Source organism: Acanthochromis polyacanthus, chromosome 16 (genome assembly GCF_021347895.1).
Source record: "Acanthochromis polyacanthus isolate Apoly-LR-REF ecotype Palm Island chromosome 16, KAUST_Apoly_ChrSc, whole genome shotgun sequence".
NCBI lineage: Eukaryota > Metazoa > Chordata > Actinopteri > Pomacentridae > Acanthochromis > Acanthochromis polyacanthus.
This window is the reverse complement of record NC_067128.1, coordinates 27,208,889-27,216,672: the sequence shown is the minus strand read 5'-3', so window position 1 is coordinate 27,216,672 and position 7,784 is coordinate 27,208,889. Positions and strand designations below refer to the sequence as shown.

Sequence of the window (7,784 nt, the reverse complement as noted above, 5' to 3'; positions counted from 1 at the left end):
GAATTTCTCTAAAGACACGTGCCAAAATATTTGTTATCATTTGAGTAAATCTGCCACCTTAAATGTAAAACTGAAAAAATATTCAGTGTACTGTTGAAATGTTGGATACATGCTACTAAACAATTAGCACTGTAGTTCAGTGAAAACAGTTTAAAACAGGTGGAATCTTCCTCGTCTCACAAGCGGTGTTGTGAGTAATGCAGTTTGACAAGATGGCACATTGAGAAACACACAGGACGCTGACAGGCCGCTCGTCCAGCTCTGCAGGACAGCACAACCAGTCGTATGTGTCAAGGCCCATAATGCTTAACTGCCTTTACCTCCCCCACCTCCTTATCTTTCCCTCTCTGAGTCTGAGGATAAAAGTATCGCAGGGGAAAGCAGTGACAGAAGCAGGACGTGCAGTGAAAGAAAAAAAATGGTTTGTGGTCGGTGAAAAACAAGAATCCACCTCCCCAGGATGTGTTCAGATGGCATTACATTTGAGAGGTGTTTTTGGACAAAGTAGCTGAGTCAGTGAACTCAAACAAGAAAAGCTGACTCAAAGGCTCTTACACAAAGACACAAAGCCAGACACTGGTTAGTGCTGGTCTGGCTGGAGACATTTTTGAGGAAGCAGAGATGATGGAACATAAAACCAAATAAGTAACATTGAAAACCATTGCGTCTAATACTTTAGCAGCAATCCATGGGTACCAATCCACTGATCACAGGTATGATCAAAAAATTCTGAGACTGTGCCTATAAGAAAAACAAACTCTGCCTCATTCAACTTTGGCTACCATCTTACTCTCCTTGTGGAGAGATACAGTGCTCAAAGCGCTGCTGTCACGCTTGTAACATTCCCTGGAAGTCCTGTTATGTAAGCATGTCAAGCACCATCTGCGATGGGTGCTGAATCTCCTAAACTGTGTCAAAACAGGGACCCTTCAACTTGAATTTAAATGTAGAGAAGAGAAAGAAGTCGCAGGGAGCCAAATCTGGGGAGAGGAGTGGGTGAAGAACGATAACTGTGTTGTGTGTAGCCAAAAAAATCTGTACGTAATCACTGCGCTGTGACCAGGTGCAATTCAGCGTTGACAGTCTGATCCTGTGAGACTGATTCCCTGTGCACCACCGTGTGAATGTTAAGAAAACAAAGCCTACTCCTGCTGCACTCCTGACCTGATGTGCCCTCTCCAGTCTTGAAGGCTGTGGAAACTGCTTTGTGGTTTCTGGGTTGGTGCACCTCTTGTCACCAGCGATGATCCTTGACATGAAGGTTGGATCATCTCGCCTGCTGACAGACGTAAAATGATGTGTTTGCCTCTTCTCCAGTTTAAGGTTCATGGAGAAGTCACCAAAGCACACCTGCCAGTGGTCACAATCAACCTTTTAACACAGGTACATACTGAGTCATGACAGTTACAGCTCGTACATGCATGACATAAAATGTTCTGTGAATGTGCAGCAGGGACAGTCTGAACCTTTTGACCGTTTCTTGCAGTGGTCTTCTGAACAACCAATCGGAATCCTCTGGTTGTGCTACATTCCATCTGCTGCGTTGAATGAATTCAAAAAGGTCCCTTCCTGCTGATCTCCTGTCAAATAAAAAAGTTAAGTACTGTAAATCACCTGGAGATTAACACTTGCTGGTTTTAATGACTTTTCCTGCACACAAGCACTTCTTCAGCTCTATTTGTTTTACACAAATCAGTTGTTTGCACTGATTAGAAGAAGGGTGACAGCCAAGAGACTTGAGTTATGTATGAGAACCACAACTATGCTGCTGTAAATTAGTCTCAAAACCTGTGCATATTAAAAAAAACAAGCGTGTGCAGGTGACACAAGGAGTATCCAGTAGCGGAAAAAAAAAACTTTGCATATCTTTGCATGCGCAAATCTCACTCCACGAGCACATTTTTAAGAAAAATGTTTCCATTATGGAAATTAAGCACACCAAAGTTAATGATACAAGGAAGTGCATGGTCAGGTTTGAAGCAGATTCAATCATTTTTGTGGTGTTTTTGTGGTTGTTTTTCGGTCCACAGCTTGGCCTTTGACTCCCAGTGAGTGGAGCCACTGTTGCTAGGCAATGCCATTAAAACAGAACACAGAATGTTACATGATGATACCATGCTGGGACCACCAGCACTGCACTATTTGCAGAAACTGACAAAAACTATGCTGGATTAAGTTTGATGACTTTACCATTAAATGGAACATAATCCACTCAGTTAGTTCTCGACTGTTGTATGTTAATAGCTACTAATCCAGCCAATGACAGCTCATTGATTTGTTCACCTGTAAGCTCAGATATCTGGTAGTATCTGGCTGGAAAGAAACCTTCAGACACAGTAGAAAACCACTGGCTCAGAATAAGTACAACTCTCCTGTGTCTCATGTCAGTCCATTCAACCAAAGCTGACTCATGTCGTATATTCACAGTTTAGAAAACTCCATATTTGAACTCGACGTGAGTCACACAGTCAATTTCTTCTGGGTATTCTCAAAGAGAAAGCAACAATATGCATCAGTGAGCTTCAGTCCCATGCAGAGCGAGATTAGAATTGCCTCCCTTGCTGTGAAAAGTTGAAGAAACAGAGTTTTACAGGCAAACCTCGGGTTCCAGACGGCTGAGCACAGTGTGCCAGAGCCACAGGACAAGAGCTCAATGTCATTTCACAGCTTTAAGAGGAGAGCTGGATGCTGGCAAGGATTTGGGGAAGAGAACAGGAACAGAGGGAGAAGAGAGGAGGGGTACAGGAAGGGGAGCTAATCCAAATACATCACTGCCAGTCTGCTCCAACACACACAAACACACACATGACGAGGGGCCAAAAGGTCAGCGGTGTGTGCCTGCTTTAATTATGATGAAATACATGGCAGTAATGTGGACAGCGCCCAGGTGCATCCTGGGAAGACAGGCTGTCACCAATCTGTCAGGCCCTGTCTGCCACAGCCTGGACACACACTCGCTCACCTGCACACACACACACACACACACCCTCTGTCTGTCACAATCACACACAGACGGCCATATTGAAACTATTCTCACTCTCTTACAAGCAGTAGTCAGTTAAGTAGGAGGGCAGCATAGTGCAGAAACACCAAATGTCAGTGTTTTTTGTACATATTCTAATTATAAACCAACAAGATAAACTCAAATGCTGTATGATGAAATTATGCCAAATGTACTTGTATTCAGCACAGCAGTAAACAGTTGTCAGTGTTTAGGTTGGCTTCAGTAATCTCCAAAACTGTGTGGCAACATTTTTAGTAACGGCCAATGATTGCCAAAATTGTTTCATTTATAGACCCTGTCTGGTGTAAATCAAGCTTTTAGCCTTGGAAATTTTTTACCAAGGATAAAAGCTTTATAATTTTTGTTTTTGTATGCTGATAGACAGGTCATGAGCAAAATAAGCACTCAATGCCGCAGACAAACATTTCCACTTTCCATGTGCATTGTACCAATGACAGTCTCGGAAACACGGATTCAGGCCGCCAGAGCGATGTTCCATGTCTTTGCTCTTCTTCAGAATTGGTTTCTGGTTTTGATTTGCATGGCTGATTTACTCCAATATTACAACTTGGCATTTTCTAGAAAGGACTAGTTTTACAGTGTTTGAGTCACAGGTCAGCTGGTGAGCTACAGCAACGATCATGTAGATCTGCATATTTTAGAGAACACAGCACTATAGAGTTACATCTAAGCCATTTTCAAACAGAAATGGATCATTTTAATGGTATAGATCACTTTTTAGCTGTCAAATCAATGTCTGGAGAGACTTTAAAGATCTCATATTATATTTCTTTTTAACAAGTTAATTTAAGTCTTTCATGTTCCTAAATTGTCAGTATAAAGCTTCAGCTCAAACTGCTGCACCTTGTTAATTTTGCAATGCGTATGATGACACTAGTTTTAGCCTTGATCTAAGTTTCAGAGTTTGTAGCTTTAATCTAAATGAGTTTATACTGCTAAGGCCAACTTCAGGTCGAGGACTACAGACACACATTTTCCTTTCAACATCCATTCTACCATGCTATATGGCATGCTAGAAAAAGGTTTAGTACACCCAAAAACACAGTATGTCAAATGCAGTATATCAAAAATATCAAGGTGTTCAACTATGTCTTGTCAGACTTTGCAGTATGAAAGCCCCATATGACTTTCTGGCCAGTCTGAGGCCAGACCTATGTGCAGGCAGGCTGGTGAAGACTGGCTGTCCGGAGGCACATGTAGGCGCCTCCGGCAAACGGCAGCAGCCTGGTCCTCCTCAGGGAGCTGGGGTCCACATGCCCTGCTAGTGGCCAGGTTGCACAGCACCATCAAGACGGTCCAGGACCTCTTCCAAAGGCGGAAACATAATTCCAGCAATTCCAGGTGGACAGAACCGGGCACTCCAGCCAGCAGAATTGTCACTGAAGATTTTAGTATCTTGTGCCGAGTGTAATCTGCAGCCTGTCTTTATAGCAATGACGATCAGCAGAGATGCGCTGCAGCTGAGCTGGTCCAGCAGCTGCCCCAGATGAGCGCTGACTACAAGCTTCAGGAGTGCAGCCAGAGGGTGGCAAACCAAAATGGCTTGTTCAAAGTCACACTTTTGAATTAATTAAGGACATGTAATGTTCAAAAACAATGAAAGTGAATTTATGTATGCAAGTCAAATGTCACATTTCACAAACATGTATGTAGTATGTGCAATGATAATGTGATGATGTGAATGCAATAATCTGATATGTGCAATAACACGATCATATTATTTTTTTATTTTTCTATATTCTCTTAGAGAAGAAAGTTCCTATAGCTGTGAACTGTGTGCAGTGTGTGCTGCTCTTTTTTGTACTATTTTTTCTGTCTAACCCTAAATTTCCCCAATGCAGTATAAAGGATCTGTCTATCCATCCATCCATCCATCCATCCATCCATCCACCCGAATTACTTCACAATTAAAATGAGCCTTTATTGTAGCATTGTTGTAACAGTGTTGGAGCAGCATTGTATGTGAGATGGTTAGCTTAAGCTGCAAAGGGGTACCATTGGGATTGAACAAAGTTTGGGATGTTTTAGAACATCTATCCGATTCTCCATCAGCTGTATACGATTTATCCTGTGGATGGTTGCAGGTAGGTGGAGTCTACTAGCTGAAAGTGGCCAAGTAGCACGTTATACCCTGGACAGGTCGCCAGTCCATCATAGAGCTAACACACAGAGGCAAACAACCACACATTCACAGTCTCACACCTACATCCAATGTAGAATCGCTAATTCTCCTGCCATGCATGTCTTTGAACTGTGGGAAAAGGCACAGGAAGAACACACAAAGAGAACTGATCAGTAGGTTCTGTGAGACAACTGTGCCAACAACAGCCCTGCATTAGAAAATATCTAAACCTTAAACATGTAAAACAGTACGACACAGAAAGCCTTTAGACTTTAAAATACTTTATTTCATAAACAATATCTAAATTCAACTTGGTTGGTCACATACATACACAGTAAGGATAGAAAATGCTCAAGTTAGAAGAAGAGAAAACAACAAGAACGGGGTATTCCTATCTGCTCCTGGCGCTGCGGCTTATCAATTGAAGCTCAGTTGGGAGTGTTGATGATGGTGGTGAAGGTTTGAAGAGTGGCCCATCGCTTAGAAAACTGTGCTACACATGGAAGATGCAGGTTCAAGCACCTGCCCTGTTTAAGACTGTGAGTTCACCTAAGCTGCATGGATGATAATCTGGAACTTTCTCTCTGGGAATCGTCTTCTTACACTTGCTCTGATAGTAGTTGCTACAGTTGCTTTAATTCAAATAAAAGAAGAACAGGTTGATGCGAGGCACCTTCCCCATCTCCTGCTTTGTTAACGCCTCACTCCTGGTGTGGTTTCGTCGGAAAAGAATGTTCAAGATAAAGCATGGAAGCGAGCCATCGGTATCTCACGGATAGACATAAATAAATTAATTTAAATAGTGAAAAGACAACGTTTTGGTCCGTGGTGTAAAGAGAGCTAGAAAAGATTCACATTGTTCCCCCCCAATCCTCGAACAGGGCTGAGTAAGTTCTTTATATACTGGAAGACCTTCACCTCTGTGGCTAAACTGTCATAAATTATCTCTAATATATAATATAGCCAAATATTGCGAATATTGTGCAAGATAAAAGACACTATTTGTGCAAAGAATGTGTGCTCCTCTACTATAAAAACTTGGACAGGTTTTTTGTTGGAGTTTTTAGAAAATTTTCCCACAATAGAACAACACTAGGACAACACTGAGAAGGCATTTGCTGTTTAGAACACCTTTTGCTGTAGATCAATTAGAAATGCCTTTTGCTTTAAAGAATACACCAAAATGCACGTCACAAAAGTCATTCACATAATGTTAGAAAGGAAATCCCACAGACCATGGACTGTGTGTGTTTTCAGGTGTAGGGGGGGAAATGTCGAGAAACTCTTCAATTTTCCCTCCCAGAGCTCGGTTTCTCTTTTCTGTACAGTGTGATCCGTCTGTCCACTCGTCCACCCGTCCCTCCGGACTCACCGGCTACGGTTGGTGAGGCATCGAGGAGTGGCTGAGGGGGTTCGGTGTAGCTGTGCTGTGCTGTGACAGTGCTTCACCGCGCTGTGCCTGAGACAAACTGTGCAAACGCTACTGTGCTCTTCATCCTCTGGGCTGCCGGACGCCACCGCTACCGTACGGCAGGAACAGCAGCACTGCAGAGGAGGCTGTGGATGTGTGTTTCAAACGTGCGTGTGAGTGTGTGCGGTGTGTGTGTGTGTGTGTGTGTGTGTGTGTGTGTGTGTGTGTGTGTGTGTGTGTGTGTGGTACAAACGTTGGCCAGGCAGTGATTAAATTCGGGTCTTAGTCAAACTGTAAACAGTAGATTTAGTCTTCAGTTCTTATATACAGTCGAGGATAAAATATTTCCCTTCTTCTTGCAGGGGAACGAAGCAGAAAAGAAGCTTCCACCCCCCAGTTTAGTTCAATGTTTGGCTTCAGAGCAAAAAAAAAAAAAAACTTCTTTACTTTAAAAATTCTTGTCTTATATTTCTACACTGGCAGTCTGTGGTACAAAATGTATCCAGAGGCGTTTCTAGTTCTCCCCGGTTTGCTGATAAATCAGTTGTTATGAGGTAACCAAGGAGTAGATCATACTGAAACACAAGAAGAAGAAGAAACATTAAATACAAAAGTGAGTCAACACTTTTCTGATTGCACAGACAGGCAAGAAAGTGAAAATTACACAATAGTTCAACTAATGGCCTACTAATCGCCTCTTTCAGATAAAGCCTTCGAGCATCTTTCTCCATTGATCTCACTGATCCATAGTCAGTTTTCCTGGTGATTCATCTCGATATTGCAGTCTGTGCTGCCTGCACATCTAATGGGGGAGTCTGTCTGTTTGAGATGCAGAAGTGGGCTTATTTGTCTTCTCACAGCAAACTTTTGCTTGCAGTCTTTCTTTAATGTTTCTCCATCATAATCTGAATTATTCACACTGATGCTGTGCTTTTTAAAAAGGCCGAATTATGCATCAAGTCCGTGTGCAGAGGTTTGCACCGATGACCTTAAGTGTTTTTAAAACAACAAGAAAGAGCTCTGACTTCTTCGATTAATAATTAATTGAATTTTCAGTCCACACAATAAGTGGGTAGATTTACTTTGCATTTAAACAAGGGTCTGAGTAGTTGTAGAACATGAAGGACTGAGAGAGCTGAAACTCAAAGAAAGACTTTATCTGCAGTGTAGCCAACTAGTGCTGTCAGATCAGCTGTAGTGTACAGTGCCGGTCATGACTGTTGTTG

At 42.4% G+C, this 7,784-nt stretch overlaps 1 protein-coding gene across 1 annotated transcript in view; it reads right to left on the bottom strand.

The window, feature by feature from the left end:
- Positions 1–5,411: 5,411 nt before the first annotated feature.
- The window catches only part of cnih3 (cornichon family AMPA receptor auxiliary protein 3), a 118,377-nt gene continuing 116,004 nt past the window's right edge, over positions 5,412–7,784 (bottom strand). Inside the window, 1 exon segment of the mRNA XM_022216162.2 lies at positions 5,412–7,133. The gene's annotated coding sequence lies outside the window, so the exon portion shown is untranslated.